At 42.5% G+C, this 11,377-nt stretch overlaps 1 pseudogene; it reads left to right on the top strand.

The window, feature by feature from the left end:
• Positions 1-3,493: 3,493 nt before the first annotated feature.
• Positions 3,494-5,106, top strand: LOC105520011 (annotated as a pseudogene).
• Positions 5,107-11,377: the final 6,271 nt, after the last annotated feature.

Below are 11,377 nucleotides of genomic sequence, written 5' to 3'. Positions count from 1 at the left end.
ACAGTCTCGATCTCCTGACCTCGTGATCTGCCCGTCTCGGCCTCCCAAAGTGCTGGGATTACAGGCTTGAGCCACCGCGCCCGACCTGCAAACTTCTAATTATCAGAGAATATAGTCAGGTCTAATCCATCATTTTACAAATAAAGCGACTTCCTGACATCCCCCAGCTAAATAAACAAACTCAGGTGCCAAATTCAGAAGGGGTAGACCATGGTGGCTTTGAAACGTATCGTGGCCACTTGGTGAGGTGGAACTACAATTTCCAGCATCCCCTCTTGATATGTTTCTGGTTAGGGTGGGCCACAGGAGACATTCTTATGCAGATTTGGGGGTGGAAGTCAAGCAGCAGCCATTCTGTGGCTCGTGTTATTGTTTATCTGCTGGTTTACCTCCTTGGCTTGGGCCAGCAGCTGGGCCTAAAACTGCTCCGCCTTCCCCTAAGTCCTTCTCCAGTGTTTCCTATTCCTAGGCTAGATACATACTGAAGGAACGCAGCTTCTTCTGCAGGGATGGCCATACCATCAAGGTCAAAGGCAAAGAGAATTGACATGGTTTTAGTTTGCCTTTGTGGGTTCCAACTGGTATTTGCTTTTCTCCATGCCTTCCTGACTGCCTTCCCTGACGTCTTCAAGCTCCAGGATCAGGTGTGAAGATAATAGCTTTACAGGGATTGCTTAAGCAGTTCCCACGATTGTGTAAGATTATATGCGGTATATATGATATGTAATATACATACCCTAGTGGATTCTGCTCTGCTTCAATCTCTTCTGTGCTAGAATCCTGACTGAATGTATTATAATGATTTTGTAATCAGGTAAATGCATTGTCTTCTTCGGATTTGCACTTCCGAAAACTTTTCATTCAGAATGGTGTGTAGTGGATTAAATCAGCGTGTCCAATATTTTGGCTTCCCTGGGCCACATTGGAAGAATGGTCTTGGGCCACGGTGAAAATAGGTTAACACTAACAATAGATGATGAGCTAAAGAAAAAAAATCGCAAAAAAATCTGATAATGTTTTAAGAAAGTTTATAAATTCATGTTGGGCCACATTCAAAGCCTGGGCCACATGCAGCTAGAGGGCCGTGGTTTGGACAAGCTTGAACTACATTGAAGTCACTATTGCTGTGTTGCCCAGGCTGAAGTGCAGTGGCCAGTCACAAGCACAATTATTGCGAGCTACAACCTTAACCTCCTGGGCTCAAGCAATCCTCCTGCCTCAGCCTCCCTGGTAGCTGGGCCTACATGAATTTTAAAGAACAATAAACTTGATCAGATAAACAGTTCACATGTATAAGCTTTTCACAATTGCCTAACATAAAAATTGCTATATGGACCAGGTGCTGTGGTTCACGCCTTTAATCCCAGCACTCTGGAAGGCTGAGGCTGGTGGATCACTTGAGGCCAGGAGTTCAAGACCAGCCTGTCCAACATGGTGAAAACCTGTGTCTACTAAAAATACAAAAATTACCTGAGTGTGGTGGTGCACGCCTGTAATCCCAGCTACTCCAGAGGCTGAGGCATGAGAATCCCTAGTACCTGGGAGGTAGAGGTTGCAGTGAATCACTGGGCTCCAGCCTGGGTGACAGAACAAGACCTCGTCTCAAAAAAAAAAAAAATGCTATGTGACAAACTAGAGATAATATGTACATATTTCTTAGATATAACAAGGATAAATGTCCAAAGAGATAAATTTTGTTTTCCCACTCTTATTATATACCCAAAAAGCAATAAATTGAACAAGTTGAGTAGTTGCCTCTGAGTGGTAGGAAGTGATGAAGGGGTGGGAGTGAAACTGTTGCTTTTGGTCTAAACCTTTTTAGGATTATTTCACCACTAGACTAGTTGCATGGAATATTTTTATAAAAATAAACGTTGGTTACAAAAAAAGTTTTAATAAAAGCAAAAACCATGCCACCTATTTGCAATAGGGTGGGCAAGAAGAAAGAAAATAGGAAAGGTTATCATTTGAGTTGGACAATAGACTTCAGTACTGGAGAGTGTCCAATACAAGTTGAAAGGAAGGTCAGGTTTAGGGAGGATTATGAAGCTGCGAGATTTAAAAGGATAAGAGAATGAGCTCTTCCTTCTTTAACAGTCATTTTCTACAAAAAGAACATCTTGGCAACATATTCTCAGGCTCCCCCTCCTCTCCACCTCTCTGCCTTCTCTTTCTGTACTGTATTTATTGTGCTACATGAATCTAAATCCCAGAAATAATTGAAACAAGATAATATTTTGAAGCAGCTCCTTTCAGAGCTGTGTTTCATAGACTTGAGGACTCTTGAGTTCTGAGATTGGTATAGTAATGGCCATAAAAAGTAATTTTCACTTAAAAAAAAAAATGGCTAGCTACTTGGAGGCTGAGGTGGGAGGATCACCTGAGGTTGGGAGGTCAAGGCTGCAGTGTGCTGTGATTGCACCACTGCACTCCAGCCTGGCAAAACAGGCCGGGCATGACTCATGCCTGTAATCCCAGTGCTTTGGGAGGGCGAGGCAGGTGGATCACTTGAGGTTAGGAGTTCGAGACCAGCCTTGAGGCAGGTGGATCACTTGAGGTTAGGAGTTTAGCACAACATGGTGAAACCCCATCTGTGCTAAAAATACAGAAACTAGCCAGGTGTGATGGCACTGTACCTGTAGTCCCAGCTACTCGGAAGGCTGAGGCAGGGGGAGGTTGAGGCAGGAGAATTGCTTGAACCCTGGAGGGAGAGTTTGCAGTGAGCTGAGATTGTGACACTGCACTCCAGCATGGGCAAAAGAGTGAAACTCTGTATCAAAAAAAACATAAAATAAAATAAAATAGAGTATCTTCAATGGCAGAATAATTACTAGTTATAAAATTACATGATGTGAGAGAGGGTCCCAGCTTAAATGCCATTTACTACCTGTAGTCTTTAGGTTCCTTTCCATCCTTCCTTCCTTCCTTTCTGTTTTTCTTCTTCTTAGATAACAAGCTGAGAAATTTAGAGTCTCGCTCTGTCCCCCAGGCTGGAGTGCAGCAGTATAATCTCAGCTCACTGCAACCTCCACGTCCTGGATTTAAGCCATCCTCCTGCCTCAGGCTCCCAAGGAGCTGGGACTACAGGTATGTACCACCATGCCTGGCTAATTTTTGTATTTTTAGTAGAGACGGGGTTTTACCACGTTGGCCAGGTTAGTCTCGAACTCCTGACCTCAGGTGATCCTCCCACCTTGGCCTTCCAAAGTGCTGGGATTATAGGCATGAGCCATCATGCCTGGCCTAAGTTTCTTGACAAAGAAAAGTATTAAGATTTTTTTTTTTTTTTTGGTGTGTTATGTTGGGGATGAAATGAATGGATGAATGGTAGATGAGTTATCCAAAATCAGATTGCATCAGACAAGACACTGAGAAATAAGAGGAATCTATCACTTGCTAGTTCCTTGTGTGTTATGGGTCCACGAACTTTTTGGCTATATTTCAATAAAGAAAACAGAAAGAACTCTAAGGTATTCCCCATATGTTCTATAAAATGGGTGCATTGAAATATATGACATCGGCTTTTCCAGGGGCAGTGCTGCATGGTGAGGATCTTTCATCTACGCCCATAGCCAAGAGCCTGCTGCAGTCCATGCAGGTCTTTGGACAGAGGAAGATGACCACAGCCATGGCAGGCTTCAGACATGGCAGTGGCCTCATGGAAGTGAACAAGTGGCCCCTGGAGATGATGGAGCCATGCACACTGCATTACAAGCTGCTGGAACCAGTTCTGCTTCTGGGCAAGGAGCAATTTGCTGGCGTGGACATCCATGTCCTAGTGAAGGGTGCTGGTCAGGTAGCCCAGATTCATGCTGTCAGTCCATCTCCAAAGCCCCAGTGGCCTGTTACCAGAAATATGTGGAAGTGGCTTCCAAGAAGGTCAAAGACATCCTCATCCAGTATGGCTGGACCCTGCTGATGGCTGACCCCCGTCGCTGCCAATCCAGAATGTTTAGAGGCCCTGGTGCCCGTACTTGTTACCAAGAATCCTATCTTAAAGCCCATCACGAGTTATCAGTAGAAGTCCATCATTGTGTAATAAATACCTATGTAACAAATAATGTTTGAGTTTAAAAAACTAAAACTAAAATAAAATATATGACTCAGTGGGCCAGGGACACAGAGTGCTGGGGATTTGGCATTTAGGAGAACTGTGAGGGAAGCAGCATCCATGGAGGCTGAATGAGGTGGGGACTGTGAATGACCTGCTGAAAAATGAAAAGAAGTTTCCATCTGAGAAGGCAGCAGGCTTAGTGTCCAAGAGTCTGCAGTTTGAAAACACATCATGCCTGGCATGAAGCAAGTACAATGATGTTCTCCAAGGCATCAGCCTGCCACAGGGGGCTGATATTCAAAAGGGGGTAAAAGACAAACCAACCAACCCAACAGGGCTCTATACCTGGCTGAGGGCACTGCCAGCTCCTGGAATGTGAAAAGGCCCTAAGTTACGTGCAAGAGCTGCTGTGGGCAGAGAAGCCAGGCCAAGGAGCTGCAGAAAAGAGAAAGTCTCTGTCCTTCCTCCTTTTCCTCCCCTGTTCTAACTCTCCACCATCCCCATCTCTGCCAGACTTAGCTCCTCATCGTCAAGTCCCTCTGAATTCCTGGTTATTAAGACCTTTTCCCACCCCCATGCTTAGGCCTTTTAAGTCTCCTTTTAAATCATCTCCCTCCAGGCAATTCCCCCTCAACATCCTCTCACCAGCTTAGGGAAGTCCTCCTGATGAGATTTAGGAGGACAGACAGGTCACATGACTATCTCTATGTGGATTATTTCTACATATGAAAAACATCCAGTTTGGATTGATTCTTAACAGCATTCGTCTTGGAGTTTCAATTTTTCAAAATAATGTATCAAATTTTGCAATGCTGTAGCATATGGTACAACATAAAATAGTCAAATGAATGATATTTATGCAGGGAAGAAAGATGAAGTCAGGAGGCCTACTACGTGGATCCACTTTTGTCCCCGTGTGAGGTGATGAATAAGCTAAGGAAGCCCCTGACCAAGCAAAGGGGCTGGAGATGATTATGGGTCCGGATTGGTGTCTCTTTTGATCGGTGTTATTTCAGTTTGGTGGCAAAATCAGCAGGTCTCCAAATGTATAATTTCATGGTTTCCACGAAGCACATGAACTCAAGAAGTCAGAAAGAAAGGTTTCAATTCTGACTCTGCCTCTTACTATAAGTATGTGAATTTGCAGAAGTTACTTAACCTCTGAAACTTTCCTTATCTGTGAAATGGGGAAATACTTGCTGGGAGGATTAAATGAGCTAACCCAGCAAAGGGCCAGACAGAGTTTAATGAAGGGTAGCCTTCTCCTTACCTCCTTAGTGCTTGCTTGAGAGCTGGAAAAAAACCATAAGGATTGCACAACTTCCAAATTCCCAGATCACATCAAGGTGGCCAAATCCTTAACAGGAATTTAAGCTCCTAGGCTTAAATTTTGCTTGGCTTAATCACACTTATGTGTTATGCTGGGATAATTCTCCAAACCTCTCTGGAACTGAGTTCATTCCTCTGTGGGATGAAGAAATAACAGTCTATGCCCTTAAGACACAAGGTTAGATAACAGCCAATTAATGCTTACAAAGTACATTGGTATCCAAGGATGAAAGTGCACAGTCAAAACATATTTTCGGCTGGGCGTGGTGGCTCACACCTGTAATGCCCACATATTGAGAGGCCAAGACAGGCAGATGGCTTGAGCCCAGGAGTTTGAGACCAGCCTGGGCAGCATAGCGAGACCTTGTCTCTGTTATATTTTAAATTTTTTTTTAATCTTTTTTTTTTTTAATTTAGGCCCAGGGAGGTGGCTCACACCTGTAATCCCAGCACTTTGGGAGGCCAAGGCAGACAGATCACTTGAGGCCAGAAGTTTGAGACCAGCCTGGCCAACATGGGAAAACCTCACCTCTACTAAAATACGAAAATTAGCCAGACGTGGTGGCATGCGCCTGTAATATGCCGTAATTCGACACAGATGATTAGGGCATCTTCTGCTCTTTTCACTAAGAGTTAATGGTTCCGTTCTCCCGTCCCACTTTCTTTCCATATCCTTCTTCAGGTGTTTTGATACCTAATCCGGAAGAAACATGGATTTCCATTTTATTAACACTCATAAATTTAACTATTGTATATGTCATTCCAAAAATGCAAAAGAAAGAGATTATTTGTAATGGAAGGAATATTGGATTTTGAGGGAGCTGATGATATTCACTCTCATCCTTGATTTGCCATTTACTGACAATGTGATCTTAGGTAACCTAAGTTCCTGTTAGCACTGAAATTTTAGGAAATGCAAATGAGTCTATAAAAGGGAAATTGCTCAGCTAAAAATTCACTTCCTTCCCTTTCTAATTGAGAATTGAACACCCTCACAGTAATATTTTAATATAGACCCAAAACTGAAAGTAGATCTTCATTTTAATTCTCATTTTTTATCTTAGTCTGGTACTTGGCACATAGTAAGACATCAGTAAATATTCAATGAACGGAGTGGCTTCTCATGAACATGAGACCAAGAAAAAGAATGTTTCATCATCTAAGAACTCAATTCAAAGAGAATTAACTAAACATCTGCTATTTGGCAGCTGTATTTGCCAGGCATTCTAATTTTTTATCTTTCATAAAAATTGAGATGAGGCTGGGTGCAGTGGCTCACACCTGTAATCCCAGCACTTTGGGAGGCCGAGGTGGGCAGATCATGAGGTCAGGAGTTCAAGACCAGCCTGGCCAATATGGTGAAACCCCATCTCTACTGAAAATACAAAAAATTAGCCGGGTGTGGTGGCTTGTGCCTGTAATCCCAGCTACTTGGGAGGCTGAGAGGCAGGAGAATTGCTTGAACCCAGGAGACAGAGGTTGCAGTGAGACGAGATCATGACACTGCATGCCAACCTGGGTGACAGAGCAAGATTCTGTCTCAAAAAAAAAAGGTTAAAAACATTGAGGTGAATGGATATGACCTCTGTCTTCCATTAACTTATGACTTTAGGGAGCGATAACATGTATACAAAATTCAGTGTAATAGGAAAAGTGCTGGGAGTCTTGCAAGGAAAACCATACCTCATCCTCATTTTATCACTAACCAGTTGTATGAATGTGAGAAAGTTATTTATACACTAAGACACCAGCTTCATCATCTGTAAAATAAGGTAATACTACATGATCTGTCCTCTAAGGCCCCTTCTAGCTATGAGTCTGAAAATGATTCTATGCCTCTGAAACATTAGTTTAAATGCCTGTTCTTAAAAACTCTTAAATATTTAGTAAAGATAACCTCTTCAATACACTTATTTTTCCATCTACAACTAATAAGCAAAGTCACACAAAACAGTAATGCTTACTTATCTTGGAGGATACTTCCAAGACCCCAGTAGATGCCTGCATCTGCAGATAGTACTGAACTTTATGTATACTACATTTTTTCTTATAGATACCTATGATAAAGTTTAATTTATAAATTAGGCACAGGGCTGGGCGTGGTGGCTCACACCTGTAATCGCAGCACTTTGGGAGGCTGAGGCAGGTGGGTCACCCGAGATCAGGAGTTCAAGACCAGCCTGGCCAACATGGTGAAACCCCATCTCTACTAAGAATACAAAAATTAGCTGAGAGTGGTGGTGTATGCCTGTAATCCCAGCCACTTGGGAAGCTGAGGCAGAAGAATCACTTGAACCTCAGAGGCAGAGGTTGCAGTGAGCCAAGATCACCCAGCCTGGGCAATAGAGTGAGACTTTGTCAAAAAAAAAAAAGGGAATCTGAAAATAAAAAAAAAGAAAAAACCAAATTCAGTAACTAAAACAATATGGAAGATTAAAAAGAACTTAAATAATGTGGGGGAGTGTTGGAAATCAGTCAGAAGTTCCTCAGCCTAAAAAATAACTATGACCTATTTTCTAGCAAGTAAAGACAGCAATAGCAGATCTCGGATTCAGACCCATTACACCAGGACAGGACTGGCTGGCGGGGTGAAATCTCGAGGAGAGATAGCCTGTGACCTGTCACTAGGACTCTCTAAGACCCCTTGAAAAGGATTCAAATTCCAGCCCATGTCATTGCACCAGAAGTGGGAAATAGCTGATTAAAAAGCTTGCCCAAAAAGCCAGGCACCTGGAGATAAGACTCAGGAAGCATTTTCCAAACAAGAAACAAAAAAGTGAAGGAGGAGGCCACGGAAGAGAAATCCTGGAGTTTTATGCAGTTGGTGAAGGATCATTGTTTTCTTCCTCGCAATCTCTGTGGAATGGTCACAGGCAAAAACACCACAAAAATGAAAGTGCAGAGCTCTATTAGAGGAAGAGGAAAATGATTGATAGGAGGAAAACCTCCATGATTCCATGGAACATTCCATTTTACACAGATTTCTTCTGAAGGTCAAGGACTGAACTAAAGGACACAGCCTGCGTGTAACTGTCCTGACTTTGGGGGTAAGAAGAGGAGAGGGAGCTGAGTTATCTCATCAGTGTGCATAGGAAATTCAACAGAACAGTAGAGATGGGGGCCTCTGCTTACTCTTTTTTTATTTTTTTCATTTTATTTTATTTTATTTTATTTTATTTTGAGATAGGGTCTCACTCTGTCGCCCAGGCTGGAGTGCAGTGGCACAATCATGGCTCACTGCAGCCTTGTCCTCCTGAGCTTAAGTGATCCTCCCACCTCAGTCACCCAAGTAGCTGGAACCACAGGCATACCACCACACCAGGCTAATTTTTAAAAATTTTTTGTAGAGATGAGGTCTTATGTTGCCTAGGCTGGTCTCAAACTCCTGGACTCAAGTGATCCTCCCGCCTTAGCCTCCCAGAGTGTCAGGATTACAGGCCTGAGCCACCACACCCAGCCCCACTGCTTACTCTTTCGGATATAACTTCCTGCAAGCCTCCAGCATTCTGGCCCAGACACAGATGCAGAAACATCTAGGCTGGCTGCACCATTTTCCACACTTTAAGCTTTTTTGGGTACAGTTTTAAACTAAGATCAAAGTATACATCTTTGAAAACCCAATACTAATATTCTGCTCAAACCACACTGTCAAAACACCCCACACAAAAAAAATGTGAAATCAGGGAAAAAGTGAAAAATAAGACTACAGCGTAAAAATGGGGACACTATTAGAGATTTCATCCCCAGCAAGACTACCACCGCCAAAAGTGGTTGCCTTCAGAATTTTCCTCTGGGCCCATTATTTTTCCAGCATGTTCCACAATTATAAAGATATCTATTACTATTTACTAATGTACATGCTTACGTGTATAAATTGTACTTGCCCAGCTGACTTCTGGGCAAATTCCGTATCCTTTCATTCTAGAATCCCAGACTTAGTGCCACAAATCCCATCATTTGAAACTCCTGGCCTAGAATCCAAACTCTGCATAATTTTGCATGCATCCTTAGACTTAGCATGGAGAAGTTGTAAAAACAATGCAATAGCAGAGAGGTCCAAAAAGCAAAAATAAGCAATTCTCCTATTGCTTAAACAATGAGTGCTGTGCAAGGTATTTGTAATTTTTTTTTTGTTTGGATTTGGCCAGGACAGAGTCAAAACACTATGATAGGCATTTATTTATTTATTTATTTATTTATCTATTTATTTTTGAGACAGAGTCTCATTCTGCTATCCAGGTTGGAGCACAGTAGTGCCATCTTGGTTCATGCAACCTCCGCCTCCCGGGTTCAAGCGATTCTCCTGCCTCAGCTTCCCAAGTAACTGGGATTGCAGGCACCCATCACCATGCCTGGCTAACTTTTTATATTTATAGTAGAGAGGGGGTTTCACCATGTTGGCCAGGCTGGTCTTGATCTCCTGACCTCAAGTGATCTGCCCACCTCAGCCTCCCAGAGTGGTGGGATTATAGACGTGAGTCACTGCGCCTGGCTATATGATAATCATTTTTGTCTTTGAGATTTGATCACACTAAGAAACAACAAAATATTGGCATTGTGTTAGTTGAGTTTGATTTTTAGGCTTAAAAAAATTTTTTTTTGTTGGTAGTGGGCTTCATTCAATTCCCTATTACAGAATTTATTAGCTTGTCTATTTTATTCATGTGTGGTTTTTTTTCTTTATTTTCTTTGTTTGTTTTTTTGTTTTTTTTCAAATGAAGTCTTGCTCTGTTGCACAGGCTGGAGTGCAATGGTGTGATCCCAGCTCACTGCAACCTTCGCCTCCTAGGTTCAAGTGATTCTCCTGCCTCAGCTTCTAGAGAGAGTAGCTGGGACTACAGGCGCCCACCACCACGCCCAGTTAATTTTTTTGTATTTTTAGTAGACACAGGATTTCACTATGTTGTCCAGGCTGCTCTCGAACTCCTATCCTCAGGCAATCCACTCGCCTCATCCTCCCAAAGTGCTGGGATTACAGGTGTGAGCCACCGCACCTAGCGTGAGGCTTTTGTTTTAAGTAAATGTTGCTTCCTTTTAGTTATAGGAAGGGGACATTTCCTTTCTTCTCTCACCAAGATATAGATTCAAAAGTCAGAACCTGCAGGAATTCTTACGAATTTTAAATTTATTTAGACGTTTGTCTGCAACTGCGGAGCTCTATATGGATGCACATCCTGATAGCAACCCACTTGAATTGCTCAAAAAAAGACCACAGTTGTGAACTGGATACACTCACGATATCAAGGGAAATATAACTGTAATGTCTATAGGAATAATGAAAAGTTAATTACAGGAGAAGCCCAATCTTCCACGATGGTAAGTATTGTGAAGAAAAGAAAAATGTTCAATGCCAAATGAAGTCAAAGTTACCTACAGTGATGTAGTAAAAAGTGTTTTTTGTTGTTGTTGTTGTTGTTGTTGTTTTTGAGATAAAGTCTCGTTCTGTTGCCTAGGCTTGAGTGCAGTGGTAAGATCTCGGCTCACTGCAACCTCTACCTCATGGGTTCAAACAATTCTCCTGCCCCAGCCTCCCACGTAGCTGGGACTACTGGCATACGCCATCACGCCTGGCCAATTTTTTTGTATTTTTAGTAGATACAGGGTTTCACCATGTTGGTCAGGCTATTCTTGAACTCCTGAGTTCATGTAATCTGCCCGCCTCAGCCTCCCAAAGTGCTGGGATTAGAGGCATAAGCCACCACTCCCAACTAATTTTTGTATTTTTAGTAGAGACAGAGTTTCACCATGTTCGTCAGGCTGGTCTTGAACTCCTGACCTCAAGTGATTTGCCTGCCTTGGGCAAAGTGTTGGGATTACAGGCATGAGCCACTACTTGGCTGAAAAGTTTTTTTAATACAGGAAAACATTATTTTATGATAGGAAATAAAAGGCAAGACACAAACTTTTAAATTGTAATCTACTCCAAATGCTAATTATTTCCATATGCATGGTTATATTCACTCCCCCTGAACAAACGAATGTGACTATTGTTCC

This window comes from Colobus angolensis, unplaced genomic scaffold, assembly GCF_000951035.1.
Source record: "Colobus angolensis palliatus isolate OR3802 unplaced genomic scaffold, Cang.pa_1.0 Scaffold368, whole genome shotgun sequence".
Lineage (NCBI taxonomy): Eukaryota > Metazoa > Chordata > Mammalia > Primates > Cercopithecidae > Colobus > Colobus angolensis.
Note: the sequence above shows the minus strand (reverse complement) of the source record. Positions and strands in the feature narration are given on the sequence as shown.